Source organism: Drosophila tropicalis, unplaced genomic scaffold, assembly GCF_018151085.1.
Source record: "Drosophila tropicalis isolate 14030-0801.00 unplaced genomic scaffold, ASM1815108v1 contig_593, whole genome shotgun sequence".
Taxonomy (NCBI): Eukaryota; Metazoa; Arthropoda; class Insecta; order Diptera; family Drosophilidae; genus Drosophila; species Drosophila tropicalis.
This window is the reverse complement of record NW_027173070.1, coordinates 4,206,722-4,220,637: the sequence shown is the minus strand read 5'-3', so window position 1 is coordinate 4,220,637 and position 13,916 is coordinate 4,206,722. Positions and strand designations below refer to the sequence as shown.

The 13,916-nt window shown below is 35.1% G+C and overlaps 1 protein-coding gene and 2 long non-coding RNA genes across 6 annotated transcripts in view; 1 reads left to right on the top strand and 2 right to left on the bottom strand.

Annotated features, from left to right (window-relative positions):
* Positions 1-1,217: 1,217 nt before the first annotated feature.
* Positions 1,218-2,047, bottom strand: LOC137577353 (uncharacterized). The gene is made up of 2 exons (XR_011032404.1): positions 1,642-2,047; positions 1,218-1,582 (listed from the first exon to the last, which is right to left on the bottom strand). It is a non-coding gene; the product is annotated as an uncharacterized lncRNA (long non-coding RNA).
* A 574-nt stretch (positions 2,048-2,621) lies between these two features.
* On the bottom strand, positions 2,622-3,089 carry LOC137578081 (uncharacterized). Its single transcript, XR_011032538.1, has 2 exons — positions 2,943-3,089; positions 2,622-2,877 (listed from the first exon to the last, which is right to left on the bottom strand). It is a non-coding gene; the product is annotated as an uncharacterized lncRNA (long non-coding RNA).
* Positions 3,090-12,647: 9,558 nt separating this feature from the next.
* Positions 12,648-13,916, top strand: part of LOC137577601 (putative polypeptide N-acetylgalactosaminyltransferase 9) — a 61,464-nt gene continuing 60,195 nt past the window's right edge. For 2 of the 4 annotated variants that reach the window (XM_068291112.1, XM_068291111.1), the window contains exon 1: positions 12,650-13,337. The gene's annotated coding sequence lies outside the window, so the exon portion shown is untranslated. Of the gene's footprint in view, positions 13,338-13,916 lie in introns of all 4 variants that reach the window. The other 2 variants (XM_068291115.1, XM_068291113.1) reach the window with 2 other exon arrangements.

Genomic DNA, 13,916 nt, shown 5'->3' with positions numbered 1-13,916 from the left:
ATTGTATACCCTTGCAAGTTTCTGTTCTAATCTGTTCCTTCAACAATTTTATAATACGCTCAGAAAATTTAAAGTCTGAGGGGTATCATAAAACTATTAATAATCCTAAAAAAGGATAAGACAATATTATCTCGTAAAATAATGCTGATTACGAATATTGGTATACATATGGTTTGTTAGCCTCCCTTCTATGCCTCGCACACATCTATAATACCTCGCAAAATGGTTGAATTTTTTTTTTTGCAAAGAATACGCGCAGATAAATATGATTTTTCATAATTGATTCTAATTTTTAATGAAATTACGCACGTGTCGTCTACAGGATACGCTTCCACTTCGCTTGTGTTATTTACAATTTGCTGGCAGCTTGGACCACGGCAACTGCTAATTTCATCAACAATGGACATAAAGGCATCTCCAGATTCCAAGCCAGTTAACCTGCATCTGGCTCTTCTTGCTGCTTCTTTCTTCTCTTCTGGTCCTTGTCCACGTGTCAGTGTCATCGAACCCAGAAGCTTCAAATAATTAAATATATTAATTGATTGGATCAACAGAGAAGTGACGATCAAATAAATACAACGATAAGGCTGAAAAGAAAGATAATGTTGTACTTTGAGTTCTGCATTTTGGCTCGGTTTTCCTAAGAGATCCCAAGACATGAGTTGTATATATATGCTTTCTTATATAATAGGCAAACGAAAAACTTAAATACCATTGCAAAACAACCGTAAAAATTCAAATCTAAAGGCAAAATCAAGCGTACCGTAAAAAATTTCCATCTCTTGAAATAGGATACTATAATGTCAAAAGCTATAAAGAGCATTTATAATTTACACTCAACTTAAATTGATATTAAGCATTAAAACTCCTTAATTATCATCGAAACATTTGAGCTTAACTCGATAGATAATGTCTGTGAAATGTTCTAGCTATGAGTGATGGTTGATTTCAGATTCAGACCTAATCTAATCACAAAAATCAAATTACTATTCGCGGCTGCCTCAAGGAACATGTTCCTAAATGCGATCAGTTGAACGATGTACGGATGATGCTCAATCCGTTCCCATGTAATTTCTTTCGTATTCTGATTAGATAGATTCTAGATTCTCTCGATGTTGAATTTGTAAGGTGGTAAGCAACTGATAACAATCCATACATTTAGCTTTATGTAATTTACTAAAACTAAAATATTATGCAAAAAACAACATTTCGGTATATATGCTTGGAAAAAATTCGAATGTATCATCTGCACAGGCAGCTGTCTTTATTAGTTAAAGCACTTGGCGGCAAACAATTTATCGACATGCGAAGCCAACACCTTTTGAGCTGAAAGAACTGCATCCGATACGCAGGTAGGTTTTCGCATAACTTTTTGTACAAAGTTACCGATCAGCAAGAACAAATCCGTTGCATCTTGTACATTTGTTTTTGTGGCCTTGTACTCAGAGCAGGTTATCAAAGCTTTAACAATGGGTGCAGCGCCACTTAAACCAGCCGCACCGGCTCCTGCAGCAACTTCAGCGCAGGCAGCAGCTTTGCTCAGCTCGAAAGAATGAACCACATCCATCATTGGTCCCAGAAGCTTCAAAAAGGATAACATTTCATTTGATTGTTCAAAAAAAGGTCATGAAAATCACTTACAACAATGCAGCCAAGAAGAAGGGCTATGGCGGTCTTTGAGGATTGCATTTTCTGTCGGTTTTTGATCCACTAATGATTGGTCAAAAGAAAACAGTTCTATTTATATGCACAAAGACCGAGGAAAATTTATATGATTGCATAAACCATGAAAATTAAAACCAGGAAACGAGCTTCACACTTTAAGTGCTGAAAATTAAAATTACTTCATAGTTAGTACACCCTACAAGCGTATAATCCAGATCGTTTAGGCGAAATTCCACAATTGATGATATGTTCCAGTTATGGTTGTGAATTGCTTAAAAACTTTTATTATTATTATTATTATTACTATTATTATGATTATTACTACTACTAGCTAAGTAGCAAGTATTATTAGAAGCACTAGTTGTCATGGCCTCTCGCTCATTTTTCCATACAAATTAGATTTGTTTCAATTATATGAATAAAAATTGAAATTAATATCTCTTGACACTTATCAAGAAATTCAACGCTTATTTGGATGAAATATGTTTGCAATATCCTTAATCCTTCTCACATTGCAATAGCATACAGCCGTGGGGCTATGTAACAGGCGGAAGGAAGCTTTGCCGACCCCATATATAGTAATGACTATGTCGATAAAATCATGTCCATGTAGTTTCTAAAGAACTTAGATATAGACTACAAGTGCTAGAGTCATAAAATCCTGAGTTTGGACTCTTTATGTTTTTTTCAAGATAAAGTTTATTTCCGACCACTCGTTCTTTCAAAAGATCTCACTTTCGCTTAAAATATTTAAAGTATTGCTGTTAAATTTGATACACCAGCACTTGTACCAAAGTCAAGTTATGCAGATGAACATTTTGTCCCATGTGAATTCAAAGTTCTGTGTTAAGGGGCTATATAACATATCGAAACAGAAACAATATAGCTAGGAGAACATGTGCAATGGGTTTAATGAGCTTGAATAGCTTGATAAGGAATCGCTGATTAAAACGGTATACATTTTTTTTTTTAAATCTTAATGTTCTTTTGTGTGCTAATCGAAAAGAATATTTTAGGTTCTCTTAATGTTAGATTTAAAAATTGGTGTACAGCAGGTTAATGATTCAACGCATATGCAGTCCCTCTAAGGTTGTATAATCTATAATTTGGACTATTTGAGTTTCAAGGAGTGCAATCGTCACGCACTATAGAGGAAGCTATTTCTCTGCATTTGGCACCTTTGTTCCATTGAAAATAATTAGAGCCCAAAGTCTAAAAGAAAGAATAAAGATTCATAAGCTAAATTCATTCAACCAAATCGTAATGTTTGGGTTTACATCTTGCGGAGTGTTATCGCCTATTTTGGGGGCATTAACCGGGTCGGGATAGCGAAATATTTCCTGCGGGAACCCAACACTGCCTACAACTATACAGCCAAATAGAATGGCTAAGACGGTCGTTGCGGTATGCATTTAATTTCGGGTTTCGCTTCACTAATGTTAGCACAAATAAAAATATTGTTATATTTATAGACAAACAAATGTATAATTGTCCGAAGAAAATATATGAGATTGCATTAAGACCGTGAAAATTTAAAACCCGGAAACCGAGTCAATTAAATTTACTAATCATTTGTCAAAAGGAAAAAAAATGGGCATATTATGTTTTTCTAGTGGACATCTGATTTTCACATACATAATTTGACCTTCTTCTGAGAGTCTCAATTTAACTTTTTATCTCGATATGATCTTGTCTTGCCGTGCTGATCAAAAGGAAATGTGGTGGGACATGCTACAATTTGAAAAGGGTATTAAATTGGCTTAATAGTATGGCTTAACAATTTTCCTTCTTATCTCTCTTAAAAAATCAAAGACCACGCCTAAATGAATATCATTTTCCATATGTGATTTTAATTTTCAATGAAATTAAACAAGTTGTTGGAGAAGCTTCTGTTTCTACTCTGCTTGTGTCAACTGTAGGTTGTTTGCAATTTCCACCACCGCAAGTGCTAATTTGGTCAATAATGGACTGCAAGGCATTTCCAGATTGCAAGCCAATTGTTTCGCATCGTGCAATATTTCCATCATCCTCGCCTTCTTGTCCACTTATAATTGTCAGTGAAACTAGAAGCTTTAAATAATTTAATGTGAATATTAGCTTATCGGGTTAAATAGAATGGTGTGAAATGCTTACAACGATGCAGTAAAGAAGAAAAGTGCATGTTGAGGTCTTCATTTTAGTAAGTTTTTTTGAAATATCAGAAGAAAAGAGCTCTATTTATGGGTTTTCTTTGAGAAAAATTGGATTATTGGAAAATCACCATACAAATTTGATTTTTAAGCTCAAATTAACCTCACCTCACCTTACCTGCATTGCAAATTGTGATGTATTATGGGGCGGATGGGTAATACCGGAGTACTGAACTATCGATAATCGCTTTTGTTTCCCTCGTTTATTCTTGTTTTATAAATATTTCCTAGCGTTATAACGCAAAATTTGGCAGAGACCAACCTAGAGTGTTGGAAAAAAGGATAAAATAGAAATTACTACTAAACAATATCGGATGATTACCTTTCGCCCACCTTGTAAAAAAAAGACATTTGTGTTTATTTGTAGTAGTTGGAAAGTTTATAATGTCTTAAACTATAGTTTAAAGTAGTTTTAGAGTAACTTTTGAGTTCTCTTTTAATTGTCTTTATTCCTCTTATGGTCTATGGTCACTTCATTAGAAGAAACTAAATGGATCATTGAACCACTTGACCTCTGACCGAAGACAGACCATTCCCGAGCTTAGCTTAAGTAAAATTAATTAACGTAACGACAAACTTTGGCCACTGCAATCTTTTGTCATAGTTTCTCTTGAAACCAAGTTTTTTGGTCCACCAGCTTTTGCTTCGGCCCCAAAACTCCCACCCAAACGAATAATGTCACGCAAACAACAAAGCAACAAAAGCTGCGATGGGTAAAAATTGCGGGACGTGGCAAAGGCAAACAAAACTTCAAACTGGCATTCAGCCATTTTAGGAGAAGTTTTGTGAGACCCCGCAGAAGCCTCTGGGCGGATGAAAGCCCACCAGACTCACCATTTTCCCCAAAGGATAGTCGGCAGCCATTTTGGACTTGCAAGTTTTTAGTAAGCGTAATATTTTTTTCCCTCCCTTTAATTTGTTAGATTTTTGAAGACGGCAACTTCTGCCACTGGAGGAACTTTAATTGTTTTCCAACTGTCCAGCTAAACATTTTTTGGGTGCACAATTAAGCAATGGGTCAGTAGACCACGACCAACCCAATTCCATTCCCATCTATTCATTCATCCATCTTGCCCAGTGATCCTGGGGCATAAATCTTTAGATTTACACTGGAATGCAATTGGCGTTAGCATTTGGTGTTGCGTTTCATTTGTTTGCCACCGAAAATTGAATTTCTCGTTTAGCGGAAAACAATAAACAAACGAGTGGAAATGGCAAAAGGCGACGAAGCGCACCATGTAGACCATGAATTCCACCACGGATGGTGGTGCATGGAGCATGAAGCAGAGCATGGGTTGGCAACAATTGAAACAGGTGCTGGCCATGCATATGCCACATTCCATCTACTCTGTTTACGTTTTTCAACAAGTTAAAGTAATTCTTTAATTAAAAAATATTTTCAGTTGCAGAAGAAATATTCATAAAATTCCAACTTTAATCACAGATTATTCCTTATACTTACTCAAATGTAAGTGCATTCCATATTCTGCATTTTTTTTGTTATCTTTCTTTACGTTTTTTTTCTTAGTTTAAACTGTTTTTTCTTTTGCTCTCTTTTTCCTTTCTTGGCACATTGTTTTGGGGTGGCCAAAACGGAAGGAAACACTTTCATTATCACTTTGGCGTTGCAAATTTATGGCGACAGCCGTGTGGAGGTTTGCACTCTTTCACGATGCTCGATGCTGCCTCTCTTAGCCACGTTTACGTGCATGGGTCTAAAATCCCGATAAAAGCATAATATATAATGTTTTGTTAGCTGGATTTAATCGCATATTGAATTGTATGAAGGTATTTGAATTATATTGAAACTATTAGGAAATTCTATTGTATTTATATATTTCCCGGACCAGATATATGTACATAAATCACAAATGCCTTGAACATTGATTTTGAGAATTTTGGTTCTGAATAACGGGGCAAAACTAAACAAGATAGTCATTGAGTTAACTGTTCGAAACGAGTGACCGAACGAGTGAGTGAACAAATAATTGAATGAGCTCAACAAGAAAAGGCTAAGGCCCAATACATTTAGACAGGTAAAAAATAAAATTTATATAAATTAATTTAATGAATTACTTACTATTTTCATATGATGAGAAATTGATGGCAAAAACTAAAGTCTTATACCATTACTGTAAGCTCAAAACAATTTGCGCAAATTAGCCAAGGTGTTTTATGGCCATCATTAACAACAATTTCGTCCTTAGACAGCATTGTTTCCCTTTCCCGCTCTACTCTCTGTCACTATTACTCTCACGCTATATATATCCATTTGTGTGTGTGTATGAGTTTCCTGTGAAGCTTTTTTTTAATTGAGGTCTAAGCTGTAATTAAGCTCCTTCTCAGCCCACAAGTAACAAGGAAGTTAGCCTCTCCATTCTCCGTTTGCTGCTAATTCTATTTTTGCAATTTAATGAAGTTTTTTTTTGTTGATGTTTGATACTGCCTCTGTGGCAGAAGCTGCTGGCTTGTCATTATTCAGAACAAGTCCTTTAAAGCCAGACAGAGGATGTAGGCAACAGGCCGCAGATATGGTTTAAATGCCAATATATCACAGGCCAACAGGACTGACTCTCTCTCTCTCTCTCTCTCTCTCTCTTACCGTTGGTGTGTGTTTGTGTAGAAGTATTGTATGGCAGAGCCATGCATCACACACATGTCTGCACAGGATACTAATTATGATTGTGGCGGTATTTGCAAGGACACCAAAGCCTCTCTGCTTCAACCTTGGGCCTTGGCACATAGATAGATACACCATGTGTGTGTGTGTATGTATCTGTGTACTTATGTTTGCCATGTGCATAAGCTGGTAATGCATATAGATGATAAAGGCCTTGAAGCTCCGAGATGGCTCCATTAAATTGCGAAGCATTAAAGCTACTTCAATCTTCATAACTGTGGCAAATCTTTCACAGTCTGTTTTTTAAAACTTTTTTTAACTTTAAATTGACTTTCGCTTAACCTTAAGCCATTTCATTTTGTTTCATTCTTTTGTTAGATATTTGGAAACTGTAACCTTAAGTTGAACCCAATGTAACCCATAGCTTTAGTATTTTACAGCTCACTGAGTTTTGTGCTTTTCCCATTTTTTCATTTCTCATCTGGTTACAAATGGTAAATCGTTTTTGCCCTATTCAATAAAGATATACCACTCCTCCGCCAAAGCTCAGAGGGAGAGAGACCATCATAAATTTTCGTCATTCTCAGCTGTGTGCACCTGGATGCATACCACCTACAGTTACCACAAAACACCTGTCCTGCCACAACCCCTTGGCCCATTTGTCACAATCCATTCGCTCTGAACAGAAAATAGAAATTGCTGCCAAGTCATGTCATTGCCTGCTCATATATATCCTTGCCAGGACGTTCACACAAACATACACTGACAATAACAACTGCAACTCACATGCAAATCCTGTCGTGACTCTGCGCCAGCTACGTGTCCTTTTGCTTCAGCTCTCCTTGCCTCGCGTTCTTATTTACTGTTTTTCAAATTGCGCTTTGCAACTTTTGGCTGCCAGTTTTTGCTCCTTTTTTTGGATTCCCACCAGTTCTCTAACCCGGCAGCATGTGTTTATGGCTTCTTAATTGTGTATATGGGAAAAAAGTTTACTTTTCTTTTCTTTTTTCAATGCGGAAATTTAACAAACTTTTCATTATGGCTCGTTTATGTTAATGCGGATATAATGTGCGGCTGTTTAATCTGTATAATAGAAAACCTATCTGATGATATTGTTATCCATAACTTCTTGGAAATATTGAACGAATCTGAAAGATATTGAGCATCAAGATACTATTTTTATGTAGATAATCACATCATAGTAAGATGTTTCACTGAAGAATAAAGAAAATAAACTCTGAAATTTCAAAATACGTTACCCAAAAAAGATAAAGGTAGGAAAATTCGAATATATTCAGAAACTTCCATTGATCAGGAATCCAAATTACTCAACTTGGGTTCGCTGTTTGATTTTTCACCCTAGACAAAAATAATGAATGATTAATATAGTTTTTAATAACAATAAAAGTCACCTTATTTTTATACACTTCATGGTAAGTTAAATAATATTTTCGAGAAATATCAACTTTTTGAAATATTATTAACCATGACTTATATTATTAGTTGTTATCCAATCTGATCTTTCCAGTAAAATTAATATTATAACAAATGAACTTATTTAAATGTCTAATTTGTGAAAGTTTGCTTGGAGAGATGTTAAATATTTAAAACAATGATTAAAATTATAAGATTAGTTTGAAAACCTAAATAAATATATAAGCCATTTACTCTTTGTATTAATCATTAAATAGTTAATTAATCCATTGATAATATTTTCATATTGATTAATTGTTTCATCATATTTGTTCCATTTGCGTCGCTTTTTATTTGTTTTATTGTTTGCATTGTTTGTTTCATTTATTGTTATTCATTAAATTCATCTTACAAATATTTTAAGTCCTTGAACACACACACAAATGGTCAGCATAATTAAGCTGCTTAATTGAGCATGGAATTGAAACAATGCACAAAAAAAAAAAAAAAAATAAAAAAATATTACAAAAAACACACAAATGGTAATATAAAAGCTTGCAAATTGTAAATTAATAAACGAATCAGCCACACTCTTAAATGCTCAAGAATTAAAACAAAATATACATTAAACGAAATTGAGATCTCTTTTAGGATTAATGTCTAGAAACTTTTTCAGTTTGAATTGGTTTATAGAGCTAACTCTTTTATGTTACTTTTTTTGTAGAATAAAACACTTTCTTGAATTGCTACAAATTTGAATTACTTTTCCAAAGTTTCCAATTTATGTAACTAAATTCTTAATTTATAGTTCCTTCGGCATGTGCTTTAAATTAATTGCTTGAAAATCAATAATGCGGATTTCTCACTATTTATTAGTCTAGGAATGTGTGCTATAGTAAATGCCTTTACACCCAAAAAAAAAAAACAAGTTTTTTTTGTGCTAGAAACATATACCAAATCAACTTGGGCAAACATACCAAAAACATGCATATTCACACATACACACACCCACAGACAATTATGCAGTCAGAGACACACACACATACATACACAGAAGTTATGGCAGGCAAATTGACTTGGGTAAAAAAGAAGAATTTGTTAGCTTGTGCGCTGGAAAGTATGCTACGATTTTGCAGTTATGCTTTGCCATTTGCACTCCATTTGCCTCTGAGTTCGTGTTTCTCTCTTTATCTGTGTGTGTGTGTGTGTGTGTGTGCTGGGGCAAAATCTAATTGGATTTGTGCGCGTTCAATGAACTGAACACTAAAAAGTATTTTATATTATTATTGCACTTGAGCCAGCAGGCTTTCTTTCTACAAAGGATGTGTATTTTATTGCTTTTGTCTACATAGTGAGCGATTTCATGTTACAGAATGTAGAAAAAATAGAAATAAGAAAATATTCTTCTGCAAATATGTCTTATTTTCAACATTTTGCAGCTCCATAACGATTTTAGTCTTGTTTCTGTTTTTCCTTAAAGGTGGCGACAAAATGCCACGCGACATTTTCTGCAATTAGGAGAAAAAACACGTACCAAGCGTGTCTTCTTGGCTCCATCTTCATCTTCAATAACTGAATGCAGCTGTTGCCCCTTAAACATCAAAATCTGGCAGAAAATTAAAGATAAAAAACTTTAATGAGACGGAAAGAGAGCGCCAATCGGTGCAATTAAAATTAATTATAGTATTTGTCAGCTTAGTAGCTTGACTAACTGGCCACCAACTGGTCTCACCACTCAGCTCATTCATAAGCAAAATCTTCGGGGCGCTCTGTGTGCATTGATTGCAATCGCGATCGTTAATTAAATGTCGAAAGGAATGTTGTTGTTGTTGTTGCCGTTGTTGTTTTGTTGCTGTGCGTAAAGATCAGCCAACTGGGATAAAAGAAGAACAAGCAAAAGATGTTGTTGTTGTTGGTATCTTCTTTGTATTCTTATTCTCTCCAGTTCGCTAGCCCGGGCTATTTATAGTTACAATGAATGCGTTGTTGCACGCAATACATGCGGCATGCCTCAAGCAGCCACTCGTAGCATTGCCGCGCGGTGCTGCTTCTTGACCCGCGGGCATTATCGCCCTTGATCTTGGACTAAAATCGAAATCGCCGGCGTTGCGTGAAGTGTTGCAAATGAGTTTTTGGTCTGGGGCGTGCATTGAATTTTCAATTGCTGGGCAAATTGGCAGCGCCAACAAATCGCAGGTGCCTCAAAAAATTACCAATATCAGATCTAAGTCCAAGTCATGGCCATATAATTTGTAATCCAAATCCTTTGAATGCAAAAGTTAATCATCGTTTTAGTCAGTTAAGGAATTTTAAAAGATAAACTGAACTTATTAACAAAATTAAGTGAAATTTTTCTATTTTTGTATACACTTAGATTAAAAGTTCGCAACATATATGTACATTTTGTGATCTAACTTTAAGATAGGTACCATTTGATTTAAAAAAATTTAATTTTGCTCTCTTTTTGTGTGCTTAACTATGTATGTATGCATTCACATATATTTCAGAAATTTCAAAATGTTGTTCATAGAAATAAATATGAAAATTATATTAAAAATTTAGCAATATTGTGGGCAATTTTTAAGCAGCTTATTCAAAGCTTATATTTGCATTTAATTGAACAATTTATTTCTCTCAACAATGTTTATTAGATAAAAATATTAAATATATACATACATACATATATAAAGAGAGAGAGAAAGTAGAGCAAGAGGGACAGATACAAGGAGAGGTACTTAGTCAGTTAGTTTGTTAAAAAGCAAAATTTTGGTAGTAAGTGAAATAGAAAAGAAAATTTGGTTAATAAACTTGTAAACATTTGAAACGTTTTAAGAATTTGTATATAAAAATATTTACCTGTTTTGGGATTTCATAAACTTTTCCTGATTTCCTTTACATTCCATTAATATAAAATAAAATTCAAAGATAAATTCAATTTGAAAAGGAAAATTCACAACAGTTTGCTTCCTGAACGGTGTGCAGAATCTAATGAAGCATATTGAGTTAGTGACACTAATGGCAAGTTCCACCTCTTAAACTTCATGCATACCTAAACTATACGTATACATACGAAACATATAACCAATGCCAAACATACGGCAGTTGAGTGAAGCCAAAGCCAGTCTCAGGCCAAACAGTATGCACGGCTCGTGTGTTTGCAAAATGAGTGCATCTGCTTACGTATATAGACATTCGAGTTTTCAATAGATGACGAACTCGAAACTCGTTTCGTGGCCCAAGACTATGAAAAACATTAGCAAAGAAAGCGAAATGCAAAAACAACAACCAAAAAAGAAGTGGTTAAAATAAGTTGATTGGTGTCATCTCCTCTTTCGGTTTTCTGCACTCTCTTAACCAAGTTGGTCAGGTTCCAATATGATATGGCCAACATAAAGCAAGTGAAAAGTGCAGTTGTCTTTCCACCACTTCCCACCCATCTACACATGCTGCCAAATGGAGCAAATCGAATTGCAATGTTATTGATGACATCGAAAATTGACAATTTCTGATAGCTTCTGAAGTGCCAAAATCGATTTCAACAAAATAAAATACAAAAAAAAAACAACACAAAAATTTGAGGGAAAAGTTCATAGAAAGTTGAGCTGAACAAAATAAATTGTTGCGGTTTGAAAGAAATAGAGAAGAAAAAAATAAAACTAAATATTATGCATATTGCATTACCTTTCCCCTCTCAAGACACCATTCCTTCAAATACACCCACCCACACACACACACACACACATGCATAAATGAGCCACGTGCATGGACGTCTAGTCAAGTGCAATCGATCATGTTTGAGTTCGAGTTGGAAGCCGGCAAATAACAAAATTTAGTTCCATGTTGCATCAGAGATGAACGATTTGGTGGGAAAAATGTTATCAACTAGCTATATACTGCAAATATTTGATTAGAATTATGTTTCCCCCATATGATATCATATTGTCAAAGTATTGGTCGAGCCTAACATAGGTTCCATCGATATCAGTACAGTTTCGCTTGGCGAAAACTTTTGCGTAAACAAAGTGTTAGTAAAGTGAAGCAAATGGCTTTCATACGGGTCTATTTGTCATTCGCCTGCAATATGTAGGTTCCCTCTTGCCTTCTTCTTTTTTGTGTCAGTTCGTTTCTTTTTATTGTATTTTTCTTTTTTTATTCTTATCAGCAAATGTTTATCACAATAGCAAGAGGCAGAAAAAGAAAGAGAAAAACCAACTGACCCACACTCTTGGCACCCGTACAATGGCCGAACATCAAACATCACACAACATGTTTCAAACAGGAGCGGACTCTTGGACCCTTACACATTATAAGAAATGCAAAAATACTTTAACATTTCAACAACAATGCGTACACAGCTCATAAAGTACATATTGATGTACATACATAGCTAACGAGAAATTCAACAAAAAGTTTGAATCTTTCTTGAATTGTTAGGAAATGGAAACTTGTTGAACAACTTTTCTCCAATAATAAGGATAAGAAAAGCGTATACGCAAGGTAAGCCAGTTAGACTTTTAATAATTGGAATATGCACAATGAGAATTAGATAAAAAGTTTAAGGTTTTTTAAAACTTTCACTTATATAGAATGAAGTAATAAGTTAGTAAAACGAAATCTACATTGCTTTGGCTTTTGTATCACATATAAATTTAGGTTACACATCTGCCCTCTAACGTATAGTTTCAATTCCGAATTTTCTAAATAAACAATAAACTTTTTTTAAATCCTTTTTTTCTAAAATAATTTAAGGAGAAAAAGAACAAAACCAAAAAATGTGCAGGTGAACAGTCACTTATTATGATTGTTTATCTAGGGCCGTGTTAAGTCTCAAACCGTCCCTGTGCTGCCTGTATCATAAAAAGTCTTTGGTATCGAGTTGGACTATTCAGTCGATTTCGGGCCGTTAAAACAGTTGGAAGCGGTGGTCGCGTATTACCTGCATTTTCACACTTTTCTCTTCCATTTACTTCTCCCTCTCGACAACAAGGGCAGGTGCAATTGGTCGGTGTTTCGTAGTGTCCCTAACCAACTGCGTGTGTGTGTGAGACGAAAGTGTGTATGTATTTAGGAGTAAAGGCGCGTGAAATATTGTATCAACGATAACAACAATAACAACAACCAAAGAGAAGTCACAGTCAGCTGTGAAGTTTCAGTTAATGTGTAAAAAAAATGTATATGCAAATGCAAAATAATAAGCATAAATTATAAATTAAAGCGTGATGTGCAAAAAATATAAAATAGAGAGAGAAAGAGAGTGAAAAACGAAAACCAATTTTCCCTACACAAATCAAAATTTTATTTTTATCAAATTATATTACATACACACATGATACTTGATAAATATATAAAATAAATATATGTGCATATATTTATTTATTGACCATTAAGGAGAATTCGGAAGATTTGTGACAGGAAAATCCAGCCAACTGCAACGGAAGTTTGAGACGGGGGTAAGTCTTGCCTCTTCGCCTCTCGTGTGTGACACGCGACAGCTCTAGTGCCAAGTGCCAAAGTGCCCAGTGCCGGTTGCCACTGAAACAGAACCACAATCAGATGGAGAACACATTTCTTTACCCTCAGACACTTCCTCATTCTTGGTTGTTAAGAGACGAAAACGACAAAAGAAAAAAAAACCTCAGCCGGCACCTGCTGCTGTTTGGCTGAGGCGCCCTCGTAACGTATATTTCTCATTGTTGTTTCGTCAGCTCCCTGTGCGTGCTCTCTTAACTGAAGCTGACATTTACCTAGTATATAGCTTATACACACATATACAAATATATATGTATGTATGTATGAGGAGTGATGGGCCAGGTTGTAAGCCCTCCCGCAATCCAAATTCTGTTCTTTTGTGCTTGTGTGTTACTTTTGCCTCTGCTTCTTTTCGACCGCACTTCTTTGGGATGGCTCTTCCTCATGTAAGGGGTCCGTGCATTGACTTTGTTAGCGCGCAAACCAAAAACACTTTATCAATGCCATTGGGTACATAGACTAGGCTAAAAAGTTTGTTTCCCAGCCACATGGGCTTAAAC